This window comes from Rhipicephalus microplus, chromosome 5, assembly GCF_043290135.1.
Source record: "Rhipicephalus microplus isolate Deutch F79 chromosome 5, USDA_Rmic, whole genome shotgun sequence".
Taxonomy (NCBI): Eukaryota; Metazoa; Arthropoda; class Arachnida; order Ixodida; family Ixodidae; genus Rhipicephalus; species Rhipicephalus microplus.
Genome location: NC_134704.1, coordinates 162,136,018 through 162,148,565, shown reverse-complemented (window position 1 = coordinate 162,148,565; position 12,548 = coordinate 162,136,018). Strand labels below are relative to the sequence as shown.

Below are 12,548 nucleotides of genomic sequence, written 5' to 3'. Positions count from 1 at the left end.
TTCCTCGACAGAAGGCCAAGCTAAACATGCTACCACGTGTGTGCGAACGGCCACACTAAACGGACTCGGTGGCGAAATGTTAGCATGTCTGACTACAGATCAGAAGGTTGCGAGTTTGAATCACGTCTGGATCAAATTTCCTTTTTTCTTATTTTCATCAATCTGTCTATCTACTTATTTGTCTGTCTACAATGACTTGTCTCTTTACCTGTGCTTCATCGAGAGAAGGCCGAAAAAACATGCTACCACGTGTGTTCGAACGGCTACCCTAAGCGGACTCGGTGGCGCAACGGTAGCGCGTCTGACTCCAGATCAGAAGGTTGCGTGTTCGAATCACGTCGGGGTCAAGTTCTCTTTTTTATTGTTTTCAAATATCTGTCTACTTATTTGTCTGTCTACAAAGACTTCTCTCTTTACCTATGCTTCATCGACAGAAGGCCGAGCAATACATGCTACTGCGTGTGTGCGAACGGCTACACTAAGTCAACTCGGTGGCGACCCGGTAGGACGTCTGACTCCAGATCAGAAGGTTGCGTGTTCGAATCACGTCGATGTCAAGTTCTTTCTTTTGTTATTTTCATCTATCTGTCTATCTACTTATTTGTCTGTCTACAATGACTTGTCTCTTTACCTGTGCTTCATCGACAGAAGGCCGAGCAAAACATGCTACCACGTGTGTGCGAACGGCTGCCCTGAGCGGACTCGGCGGTGCAACGGTAGCGCGTCTGACTCCAGATCAGTAGGTTAAATGTTCAAATCACGTCCGGGTCAAATTCTCTTTTCATTATTTTCATCTATATGTCTATCTACTTATTTGTCTGTCTAAAATGACTTGTCACTTTACCTGTGCTTCATCGACAGAAGGCCGAGCAAAACATGCTACAGCGTGTGTGCGAACAATTATTTTAAGCGGACTCAGTGGCGCAACTTTAGCACGTCTGACTCCAGATCAGAAGGTTGCGTGTTCGAATCAAGTCCGGGTCAAATTCTTTTTTTTATTATTTTCATCTATCTATCCACTTATTTGTCTGTCTACAATGACTTGTCTCTTTACCTGTGCTTCATCGACAGAAGGCCGAGCAAAACATGCTACCGCGTGTGTGCGAACGGCTACACTAAGTGTACTCAGTGGCGATACGGTAGCACGTCTGACTCCAGATCACAAGGTTGCGTGTTCGAATCACGTACGCGTCAAATTCTCTTTTTAGTATTTTCATTTATCTGTCTATCTACTTATCTGTATGTCTACAATGACTTGTCTCTTTACCTGTGCTTCATCGACAGAAGGCCGAGCAAACCATGCTACCACGTGTGTGCGAATGGTTACCTAACGGACTCGGTGGCGACAAGGTAGCACGTCTGACTCCAGATCAGAAGGTTGCGTGTTCGAATCACGTCCGGGTCAAATTCTCTTTCTTATTATTTTCATCTGTCTATCTACTTATTTGTCTGTCTACAATGACTTGTCTCTTTACCTGTGCTGCATCGACAGAAGGCCGAGCAAAACATGCTACCACGTGTGGGCGAACGGCTACCCTAAGCGGACTCGTTGGCGCAAGCAACTTTAGCACGTCTGACTCCAGATCAGAAGTTTGCGTGTTCTAATCACGTCCGCGTCAAATTCTCTTTTTAGTATTTTCATCTATCTGTTTATCTACTTATTTGTCTATCTGCAATAACTTGTCCCTTTACCTGTGCTTCATCGACAGAAGGCCGAGCAAAACATGCTACCGCGTGTGTGCGAACGCCTACACTAAGTGTACTTGGTGGCGATACGGTAGCACGTCTGACTCCAGATCACAAGGTTGCGTGTTCGAATCAGGTCCGGGTCAAATCCTCTTTTTTATTAATTTCATCTATATGTCTATCTACCTGTTTGTCTGTCTACGATGACTTGTCTTTTTACCTGTGCTTCATCGACAGAAGGCCGAGCGAAACATGCTACCGCGTGTGTACGAACGGCTTCACTAAGTGGACTCGGTGGCGACACGGTAGCACGTCTGTCTCCATATCAGAAGGTTGCGTGTTCGAATCACGTCCGGGTCAAATTCTCTTTTTTCTTATTTTCATTTATTTGTCTATCTGCTTATTTGTCTGTGTACAATGACTTGTCTCGTTACCTGAGCTTCATCGACAGAAGGCCGAGCAAAACAAGCTACCGCGTGTGTGGGAACGGCTACGCTAAGTTGATTCGGTGGCGAACTGTTAGCGCATCCAACTCCAGATCAGAAGGTTGCGTGTTCGTATCGCGTCCGGGTCAAATTCTCTTTCTTATTATGTTCATCTGTCTATCTACTTATTTGTCTGTCTACAATGACTTGTCTCTTTACCTGTGCTGCATCGACAGAAGGCCGAGCAAAACATGCTACCGCGTTGGTGCGAACGGCTACCCTAAATGGACTCGGTGGCGAACTGTTAGCGCGTCCGACTCCAGATCAGAAGGTTGCGTGTTCGAATCGCGTCCGGGTCAAATTCTCTTTCTTATTATTTTCATCTGTCTATCTACTTATTTGTCTGTCTACAATGACTTGTCTCTTTACCAGTGCTGCATCGACAGAAGGCCGAGCAAAACATGCTACCGCGTGTGTGCGTACGGCTACCCTAAACGGACGCGGTGGCGACACGGTAGACCGTCTGACTCCAGATCAGAAGGTTGCGAGTTTGAATCACGTCCGGGTCAAATTCGCTTATTTATTATTTTCATCTATCTGTGTATCTACCTATTTGTCTGTCTACGAAGACTTGTCTCTTTACGTGTGCTTCATCGAAAGAAGGCCGAGCAAATCATGCTACCGCGTGTGTGCGAACGGCTACCCTAAGGGGATTCGATGGAGACACGGTAGCACGTCTCACTCCAGATCAGAAGTTTGCGTGTTCGAATCACGTCCGGGTAAAAGTGTCATTTCATTATTTTCATCTATCTGTCTATCTACTTATTTGTCTGTGTACAATGACTCTTCTCTTTAGCTGTGCTTCCTCGACAGAAGGCCAAGCAAAACATGCTACCACGTGTGTGCGAACGGCCACACTAAACGGACTCGGTGGCGACATGTTAGCATGTCTGACTACAGATCAGAAGGTTGCGAGTTTGAATCACGTCTGGATCAAATTTCCTTTTTTCTTATTTTCATCAATCTGTCTATCTACTTATTTGTCTGTCTACAATGACTTGTCTCTTTACCTGTGCTTCATCGACAGAAGGCCGAAAAAACATGCTACCACGTGTGTGCGAACGGCTACCCTAAGCGGACTCGGTGGCGCAACGGTAGCGCGTCTGACTCCAGATCAGAAGATTGCGTGTTCGAATCACGTCGGGGTCAAGTTCTCTTTTTTATTGTTTTCAACTATCTGTCTACTCTTTTGTCTGTCTACAATGACTTCTCTCTTTACCTATGCTTCATCGACAGAAGGCCGAGCAATACATGCTACTGCGTGTGTGCGAACGGCTACACTAAGTCAACTCGGTGGCGACCCGGTAGGACGTCTGACTCCAGATCAGAAAGTTGCGTGTTCGAATCACGTCGATGTCAAGTTCTTTCTTTTGTTATTTTCATCTATCTGTCTATCTACTTATTTGTCTGTCTACAATGACTTGTCTCTTTACCTGTGCTTCATCGACAGAAGGCCGAGCAAAACATGCTACCATGTGTGTGCGAACGGCTGCCCTGAGCGGACTCGGCGGTGCAACGGTAGCGCGTCTGACTCCAGATCAGCAGGTTAAATGTTCGAATCACGTCCGGGTCAAATTCTCTTTTCATTATTTTCTTCTATCTGTCTATCTAATTATTTGTCTGTCTAAAATGACTTGTCCCTTTACCTGTGCTTCATCGACATAAGGCCGTGCAAAACATGCTACCACGTGTGGGCGAACGGCTACCCTAAGTTGACTCGGTGGCGCAACTTTAGCACGTCTGACTCCAGATCAGAAGGTTGCGTGTTCTGATCACGTCCGCGTCAAATTCTCTTTTTAGTATTTTCATCTATCTGTCTATCTACTTATTTGTCTATCTGCAATGACTTGTCCCTTTACCTGTGCTTCATCGACAGAAGGCCGAGCAAAACATGCTACCACGTGTGGGCGAACGGCTACCCTAAGCGGACTCGTTGGCGCAAGCAACTTTAGCACGTCTGACTCCAGATCAGAATGTTGCGTGTTCTAATCACGTCCGCGTCAGATTCTCTTTTTAGTATTTTCATCTATCTGTTTATCTACTTATTTGTCTATCTGCAATAACTTGTCCCTTTACCTGTGCTTCATCGACAGAAGGCCGAGCAAAACATGCTACCGCGTGTGTGCGAAGGGCTACACTAAGTGTACTTTGTGGCGATACGGTAGCACGTCTGACTCCAGATCACAAGGTTGCGTGTTCGAATCACGTCCGGGTCAAATTCGCTGATTTATTATTTTCATCTATCTGTCTATCTACTTATTTGTCTGTGTACAATGACTCTTCTCTTTAGCTGTGCTTCCTCGACAGAAGGCCAAGCAAAACATGCTACCACGTGTGTGCGAACGGCCACACTAAACGGACTCGGTGGCGACATGTTAGCATGTCTGACTACAGATCAGAAGGTTGCGAGTTTGAATCACGTCTGGATCAAATTACCTTTTTTCTTATTTTCATCAATCTGTCTATCTACTTATTTGTCTGTCTACAATGACTTGTCTCTTTACCTGTGCTTCATCGAGAGAAGGCCGAAAAAACATGCTACCACGTGTGTGCGAACGGCTACCCTAAGCGGACTCGGTGGCGCAACGGTAGCGCGTCTGACTCCAGATCAGAAGGTTGCGTGTTCGAATCACGTCGGGGTCAAGTTCTCTTTTTTATTGTTTTCAAATATCTGTCTACTTATTTGTCTGTCTACAAAGACTTCTCTCTTTACCTATGTTTCACCGACAGAAGGCCGAGCAATACATGCTACTGCGTGTGTGCGAACGGCTACACTAAGTCAACTCGGTGGCGACCCGGTAGGACGTCTGACTCCAGATCAGAAGGTTGCGTGTTCAAATCACGTCGATGTCAAGTTCTTTCTTTTGTTATTTTCATCTATCTGTCTATCTACTTATTTGTCTGTCTACAATGACTTGTCTCTTTACCTGTGCTTCATCGCCAGAAGGCCGAGCAAAACATGCTACCACGTGTGTGCGAACGGCTGCCCTGAGCGGACTCGGCGGTGCAACGGTAGCGCGTCTGACTCCAGATCAGTAGGTTAAATGTTCAAATCACGTCCGGGTCAAATTCTCTTTTCATTATTTTCATCTATCTGTCTATCTACTTATTTGTCTGTCTAAAATGACTTGTCACTTTACCTGTGCTTCATCGACAGAAGGCCGAGCAAAACATGCTACAGCGTGTGTGCGAACAATTATTTTAAGCGGACTCAGTGGCGCAACTTTAGCACGTCTGACTGCAGATCAGAAGGTTGCGTGTTCGAATCAAGTCCGGGTCAAATTCTTTTTTTTATTATTTTCATCTATCTATCCACTTATTTGTCTGTCTACAATGACTTGTCTCTTTACCTGTGCTTCATCGACAGAAGGCCGAGCAAAACATGCTACCGCGTGTGTGCGAACGGCTACACTAAGTGTACTCAGTGGCGATACGGTAGCACGTCTGACTCCAGATCACAAGGTTGCGTGTTCGAATCACGTCCGCGTCAAATTCTCTCTTTAGTATTTTCATTTATGTGTCTATCTACTTATCTGTATGTCTACAATGACTTGTCTCTTTACCTGTGCTTCATCGACAGAAGGCCGAGCAAACCATGCTACCACGTGTGTGCGAATGGTTACCTAACGGACTCGGTGGCGACAAGGTAGCACGTCTGACTCCAGATCAGAAGGTTGCGTGTTCGAATCACGTCCGGGTCAAATTCTCTTTCTTATTATTTTCATCTGTCTATTTACTTATTTGTCTGTCTACAATGACTCTTCTCTACCTGTGCTGCATCGACAGAAGGCCGAGCAAAACATGCTACCACGTGTGGGCGAACGGCTACCCTAAGCGGACTCGTTGGCGCAAGCAACTTTAGCACGTCTGACTCCAGATCAGAAGGTTGCGTGTTCTAATCACGTCCGCGTCAAATTCTCTTTTTAGTATTTTCATCTATCTGTTTATCTACTTATTTGTCTATCTGCAATAACTTGTCCCTTTACCTGTGCTTCATCGACAGAAGGCCGAGCAAAACATGCTACCGCGTGTGTGCGAACGGCTACACTAAGTGTACTTGGTGGCGATACGGTAGCACGTCTGACTCCAGATCACAAGGTTGCGTGTTCGAATCAGGTCCGGGTCAAATCCTCTTTTTTATTAATTTCATCTATATGTCTATCTACCTGTTTGTCTGTCTACGATGACTTGTCTTTTTACCTGTGCTTCATCGACAGAAGGCCGAGCGAAACATGCTACCGCGTGTGTACGAACGGCTTCACTAAGTGGACTCGGTGGCGACACGGTAGCACGTCTGTCTCCATATCAGAAGGTTGCGTGTTCGAATCACGTCCGGGTCAAATTCTCTTTTTTCTTATTTTCATCTATTTGTCTATCTGCTTATTTGTCTGTGTACAATGACTTGTCTCGTTACCTGAGCTTCATCGACAGAAGGCCGAGCAAAACAAGCTACCGCGTGTGTGGGAACGGCTACGCTAAGTTGATTCGGTGGCGAACTGTTAGCGCATCAAACTCCAGATCAGAAGGTTGCGTGTTCGTATCGCGTCCGGGTCAAATTCCCTTTCTTATTATGTTCATCTGTCTATCTACTTATTTGTCTGTCTACAATGACTTGTCTCTTTACCTGTGCTGCATCGACAGAAGGCCGAGCAAAACATGCTACCGCGTTGGTGCGAACGGCTACCCTAAATGGACTCGGTGGCGAACTGTTAGCGCGTCCGACTCCAGATCAGAAGGTTGCGTGTTCGAATCGCGTCCGGGTCAAATTCTCTTTCTTATTATTTTCATCTGTCTATCTACTTATTTGTCTGTCTACAATGACTTGTCTCTTTACCAGTGCTGCATCGACAGAAGGCCGAGCAAAACATGCTACTGCGTGTGTGCGTACGGCTACCCTAAACGGACGCGGTGGCGACACGGTAGACCGTCTGGCTCCAGATCAGAAGGTTGCGAGTTTGAATCACGTCCGGGTCCAATTCGCTTATTTATTATTTTCATCTATCTGTGTATCTACCTATTTGTCTGTCTACGAAGACTTGTCTCTTTACGTGTGCTTCATCGAAAGAAGGCCGAGCAAATCATGCTACCACGTGTGTGCGAACGGCTACACTAAGCGGATTCGATGGCGACACGGTAGCACGTCTCACTCCAGATCAGAAGTTTGCGTGTTCGAATCACGTCCGGGTAAAAGTGTCATTTTATTATTTTCATCTATCTGTCTATCTACTTATTTGTCTGTGTACAATGACTCTTCTCTTTAGCTGTGCTTCCTCGACAGAAGGCCAAGCAAAACATGTTACCACGTGTGCGCGAACGGCCACACTAAACGGACTCGGTGGCGACATGTTAGCATGTCTGACTACAGATCAGAAGGTTGCGAGTTTGAATCACGTCTGGATCAAATTTCCTTTTTTCTTATTTTCATCAATCTGTCTATCTACTTATTTGTCTGTCTACAATGACTTGTCTCTTTACCTGTGCTTCATCGACAGAAGGCCGAAAAAACATGCTACCACGTGTGTGCGAACGGCTACCCTAAGCGGACTCGGTGGCGCAACGGTAGCGCGTCTGACTCCAGATCAGAAGATTGCGTGTTCGAATCACGTCGGGGTCAAGTTCTCTTTTTTATTGTTTTCAACTATCTGTCTACTTATTTGTCTGTCTACAATGACTTTTCTCTTTACCTATGCTTCATCGACAGAAGGCCGAGCAATACATGCTACTGCGTGTGTGCGAACGGCTACACTAAGTCAACTCGGTGGCGACCCGGTAGGACGTCTGACTCCAGATCAGAAAGTTGCGTGTTCGAATCACGTCGATGTCAAGTTCTTTCTTTTGTTATTTTCATCTATCTGTCTATCTACTTATTTGTCTGTCTACAATGACTTGTCTCTTTACCTGTGCTTCATCGACAGAAGGCCGAGCAAAACATGCTACCATGTGTGTGCGAACGGCTGCCCTGAGCGGACTCGGCGGTGCAACGGTAGCGCGTCTGACTCCAGATCAGCAGGTTAAATGTTCGAATCACGTCCGGGTCAAATTCTCTTTTCATTATTTTCATCTATCTGTCTATCTACTTATTTGTCTGTCTAAAATGACTTGTCACTTTACTAGTGCTTCATCGACAGAAGGCCGAGCAAAACATGCTACAGCGTGTGTGCGAACAATTATTCTAAGCGGACTCAGTGGCGCAACTTTAGCACGTCTGACTCCAGATCAGAAGGTTGCGTGTTCGAACCAAGTCCGGGTCAAATTCTTTTTTTTTATTATTTTCATCTATCTATCCACCTATTTGTCTGTCTACAATGACTTGTCTCTTTACCTGTGCTTCATCGACAGAAGGCCGAGCAAAACATGCTACCGCGTGTGTGCGAACGGCTACACTAAGTGTACTCGGTGGCGATACGGTAGCACGTCTGACTCCAGATCAGAAGGTTGCGTGTTCGAATTACGTCTGGATCAAATATCGTTTTTTCTTATTTTCATCATTCTGTCTGTCTACTTATTTGTCTGTCTACAATGACTTGTCTCTTTACCGGTGCTTCATCGACAAAAGGCCGAAAAAACATGCTACCACGTGTGTGCGAACGGCTACCCTAAGCGACTCGGTGGCGCAACAGTAGCGCGTCTTACCCAGATCAGAGGGTTGTGTGTTCGAATCACGTTCGTGTTAAGTTCTCGTTTTTGTTATTTTCATCAGTCTATCTACCTCTTTGTCTGTCTACAACAACTTGTTTCTTTACCTGTGCTTCATCGATAGAAGGCCGAGCAAAACATGCTACCACGTGTGTGCGAACGGCAACCCTAAGTGGACTCGGTGGCGAACTGTTAGCGCGTCCAACTCGAGATCAGAAGGTTGCGTGTTCGAATCGCGTCCGGGTCAAATTCTCTTTCTTATTATTTTCATCTGTCTATCTACTTATTTGTCTGTCTACAATGACTTGTCTCTTTATCTGTGCTGCATCGACAGAAGGCCGAGCAAAACATGCTACCGCGTCTGTGCGAACGGCTACCCTAAGCGGATTCGATGGCGACACGGTAGCACGTATTACTCCAGATCAGAAGGTTGCGTGTTCGAATCACGTCCGTGTAAAAGTCTCTTTTTGTTATTTTCATCTATCTGTCTATCTACTTATTTGTCTGTCTACAATGACTCTTCTCTTTAGGTGTGCTTCATCGACAGAAGGCCGAGCAAATCATGGTACTTCGTGTGTGCGAACGGCTACCCTAAACGGACGCGGTGGAGACATGGTAGCACGTCTGACTCCAGATCAGAAGGTTGCGAGTTTGAATCACGTCCGGGTCAAATTCGCTTATTTATTATTTTCATCTATCTGTGTATCTACTTATTTGTCTGTCTACAAAGACTTGTCTCTTTACCTGTGCTTCATCGACAGAAGGCCGGGCAAATCATGCTACCGCGTGTGTGCGAACGGCTACCCTAAGCGGATTCGATGGCGACACGGTAGCACGTATTACTCCAGATCAGAAGGTTGCGTGTTCGAATCACGTCCGTGTAAAAGTCTCTTTTTGTTATTTTCATCTATCTGTCTATCTACTTATTTGTCTGTCTACAATGACTCTTCTCTTTAGGTGTGCTTCATCGACAGAAGGCCGAGCAAATCATGCTACCACGTGTGTGCGAACGGCTACCCTAAACGGACGCGGTGGAGACATGGTAGCACGTCTGACTCCAGATCAGAAGGTTGCGAGTTTGAATCACGTCCGGGTCAAATTCGCTTATTTATTATTTTCATCTATCTGTGTATCTACTTATTTGTCTGTCTACAAAGACTTGTCTCTTTACCTGTGCTTCATCGACAGAAGGCCGGGCAAATCATGCTACCGCGTGTGTGCGAACGGCTACCCTAAGCGGATTCGATGGCGACACGGTAGCACGTATTACTCCAGATCAGAAGGTTGCGTGTTCGAATCACGTCCGTGTAAAAGTCTCTTTTTGTTATTTTCATCTATCTGTCTATCTACTTATTTGTCTGTCTACAATGACTCTTCTCTTTAGGTGTGCTTCATCGACAGAAGGCCGAGCAAATCATGCTACCACGTGTGTGCGAACGGCTACCCTAAACGGACGCGGTGGAGACATGGTAGCACGTCTGACTCCAGATCAGAAGGTTGCGAGTTTGAATCACGTCCGGGTCAAATTCTCTTTCTTATTATTTTCATCTGTCTATCTACTTATTTGTCTGTCTACAATGACTTGTCTCTTTACCAGTGCTGCATCGACAGAAGGCCGAGCAAAACATGCTACCGCGTGTGTGCGTACGGCTACCCTAAACGGACGCGGTGGCGACACGGTAGACCGTCTGGCTCCAGATCAGAAGGTTGCGAGTTTGAATCACGTCCGGGTCCAATTCGCTTATTTATTATTTTCATCTATCTGTGTATCTACCTATTTGTCTGTCTACGAAGACTTGTCTCTTTACGTGTGCTTCATCGAAAGAAGGCCGAGCAAATCATGCTACCGCGTGTGTGCGAACGGCTACACTAAGCGGATTCGATGGCGACACGGTAGCACGTCTCACTCCAGATCAGAAGTTTGCGTGTTCGAATCACGTCCGGGTAAAAGTGTCATTTTATTATTTTCATCTATCTGTCTATCTACTTATTTGTCTGTGTACAATGACTCTTCTCTTTAGCTGTGCTTCCTCGACAGAAGGCCAAGCAAAACATGTTACCACGTGTGCGCGAACGGCCACACTAAACGGACTCGGTGGCGACATGTTAGCATGTCTGACTACAGATCAGAAGGTTGCGAGTTTGAATCACGTCTGGATCAAATTTCCTTTTTTCTTATTTTCATCAATCTGTCTATCTACTTATTTGTCTGTCTACAATGACTTGTCTCTTTACCTGTGCTTCATCGACAGAAGGCCGAAAAAACATGCTACCACGTGTGTGCGAACGGCTACCCTAAGCGGACTCGGTGGCGCAACGGTAGCGCGTCTGACTCCAGATCAGAAGATTGCGTGTTCGAATCACGTCGGGGTCAAGTTCTCTTTTTTATTGTTTTCAACTATCTGTCTACTTATTTGTCTGTCTACAATGACTTTTCTCTTTACCTATGCTTCATCGACAGAAGGCCGAGCAATACATGCTACTGCGTGTGTGCGAACGGCTACACTAAGTCAACTCGGTGGCGACCCGGTAGGACGTCTGACTCCAGATCAGAAAGTTGCGTGTTCGAATCACGTCGATGTCAAGTTCTTTCTTTTGTTATTTTCATCTATCTGTCTATCTACTTATTTGTCTGTCTACAATGACTTGTCTCTTTACCTGTGCTTCATCGACAGAAGGCCGAGCAAAACATGCTACCATGTGTGTGCGAACGGCTGCCCTGAGCGGACTCGGCGGTGCAACGGTAGCGCGTCTGACTCCAGATCAGCAGGTTAAATGTTCGAATCACGTCCGGGTCAAATTCTCTTTTCATTATTTTCATCTATCTGTCTATCTACTTATTTGTCTGTCTAAAATGACTTGTCACTTTACTAGTGCTTCATCGACAGAAGGCCGAGCAAAACATGCTACAGCGTGTGTGCGAACAATTATTCTAAGCGGACTCAGTGGCGCAACTTTAGCACGTCTGACTCCAGATCAGAAGGTTGCGTGTTCGAACCAAGTCCGGGTCAAATTCTTTTTTTTTATTATTTTCATCTATCTATCCACCTATTTGTCTGTCTACAATGACTTGTCTCTTTACCTGTGCTTCATCGACAGAAGGCCGAGCAAAACATGCTACCGCGTGTGTGCGAACGGCTACACTAAGTGTACTCGGTGGCGATACGGTAGCACGTCTGACTCCAGATCAGAAGGTTGCGTGTTCGAATTACGTCTGGATCAAATATCGTTTTTTCTTATTTTCATCATTCTGTCTGTCTACTTATTTGTCTGTCTACAATGACTTGTCTCTTTACCGGTGCTTCATCGACAAAAGGCCGAAAAAACATGCTACCACGTGTGTGCGAACGGCTACCCTAAGCGACTCGGTGGCGCAACAGTAGCGCGTCTTACCCAGATCAGAGGGTTGTGTGTTCGAATCACGTTCGTGTTAAGTTCTCGTTTTTGTTATTTTCATCAGTCTATCTACCTCTTTGTCTGTCTACAACAACTTGTTTCTTTACCTGTGCTTCATCGATAGAAGGCCGAGCAAAACATGCTACCACGTGTGTGCGAACGGCAACCCTAAGTGGACTCGGTGGCGAACTGTTAGCGCGTCCAACTCGAGATCAGAAGGTTGCGTGTTCGAATCGCGTCCGGGTCAAATTCTCTTTCTTATTATTTTCATCTGTCTATCTACTTATTTGTCTGTCTACAATGACTTGTCTCTTTATCTGTGCTGCATCGACAGAAGGCCGAGCA

The 12,548-nt window shown here is 45.8% G+C and overlaps 5 non-coding genes across 5 annotated transcripts; all 5 read left to right on the top strand.

Moving 5' to 3' along the window:
* Nucleotides 1–275: 275 nt before the first annotated feature.
* TRNAW-CCA (transfer RNA tryptophan (anticodon CCA)) lies at nt 276–347 on the top strand. Its single transcript has one exon. It is a non-coding gene; the product is annotated as a tRNA-Trp (tRNA).
* A 2,901-nt stretch (nt 348–3,248) lies between these two features.
* On the top strand, nt 3,249–3,320 carry TRNAW-CCA (transfer RNA tryptophan (anticodon CCA)). Its single transcript has one exon. It is a non-coding gene; the product is annotated as a tRNA-Trp (tRNA).
* Nucleotides 3,321–4,742: 1,422 nt separating this feature from the next.
* TRNAW-CCA (transfer RNA tryptophan (anticodon CCA)) lies at nt 4,743–4,814 on the top strand. Its single transcript has one exon. It is a non-coding gene; the product is annotated as a tRNA-Trp (tRNA).
* A 2,899-nt stretch (nt 4,815–7,713) lies between these two features.
* Nucleotides 7,714–7,785, top strand: TRNAW-CCA (transfer RNA tryptophan (anticodon CCA)). The gene has a single exon. It is a non-coding gene; the product is annotated as a tRNA-Trp (tRNA).
* A 3,324-nt stretch (nt 7,786–11,109) lies between these two features.
* TRNAW-CCA (transfer RNA tryptophan (anticodon CCA)) lies at nt 11,110–11,181 on the top strand. The gene has a single exon. It is a non-coding gene; the product is annotated as a tRNA-Trp (tRNA).
* Nucleotides 11,182–12,548: the final 1,367 nt, after the last annotated feature.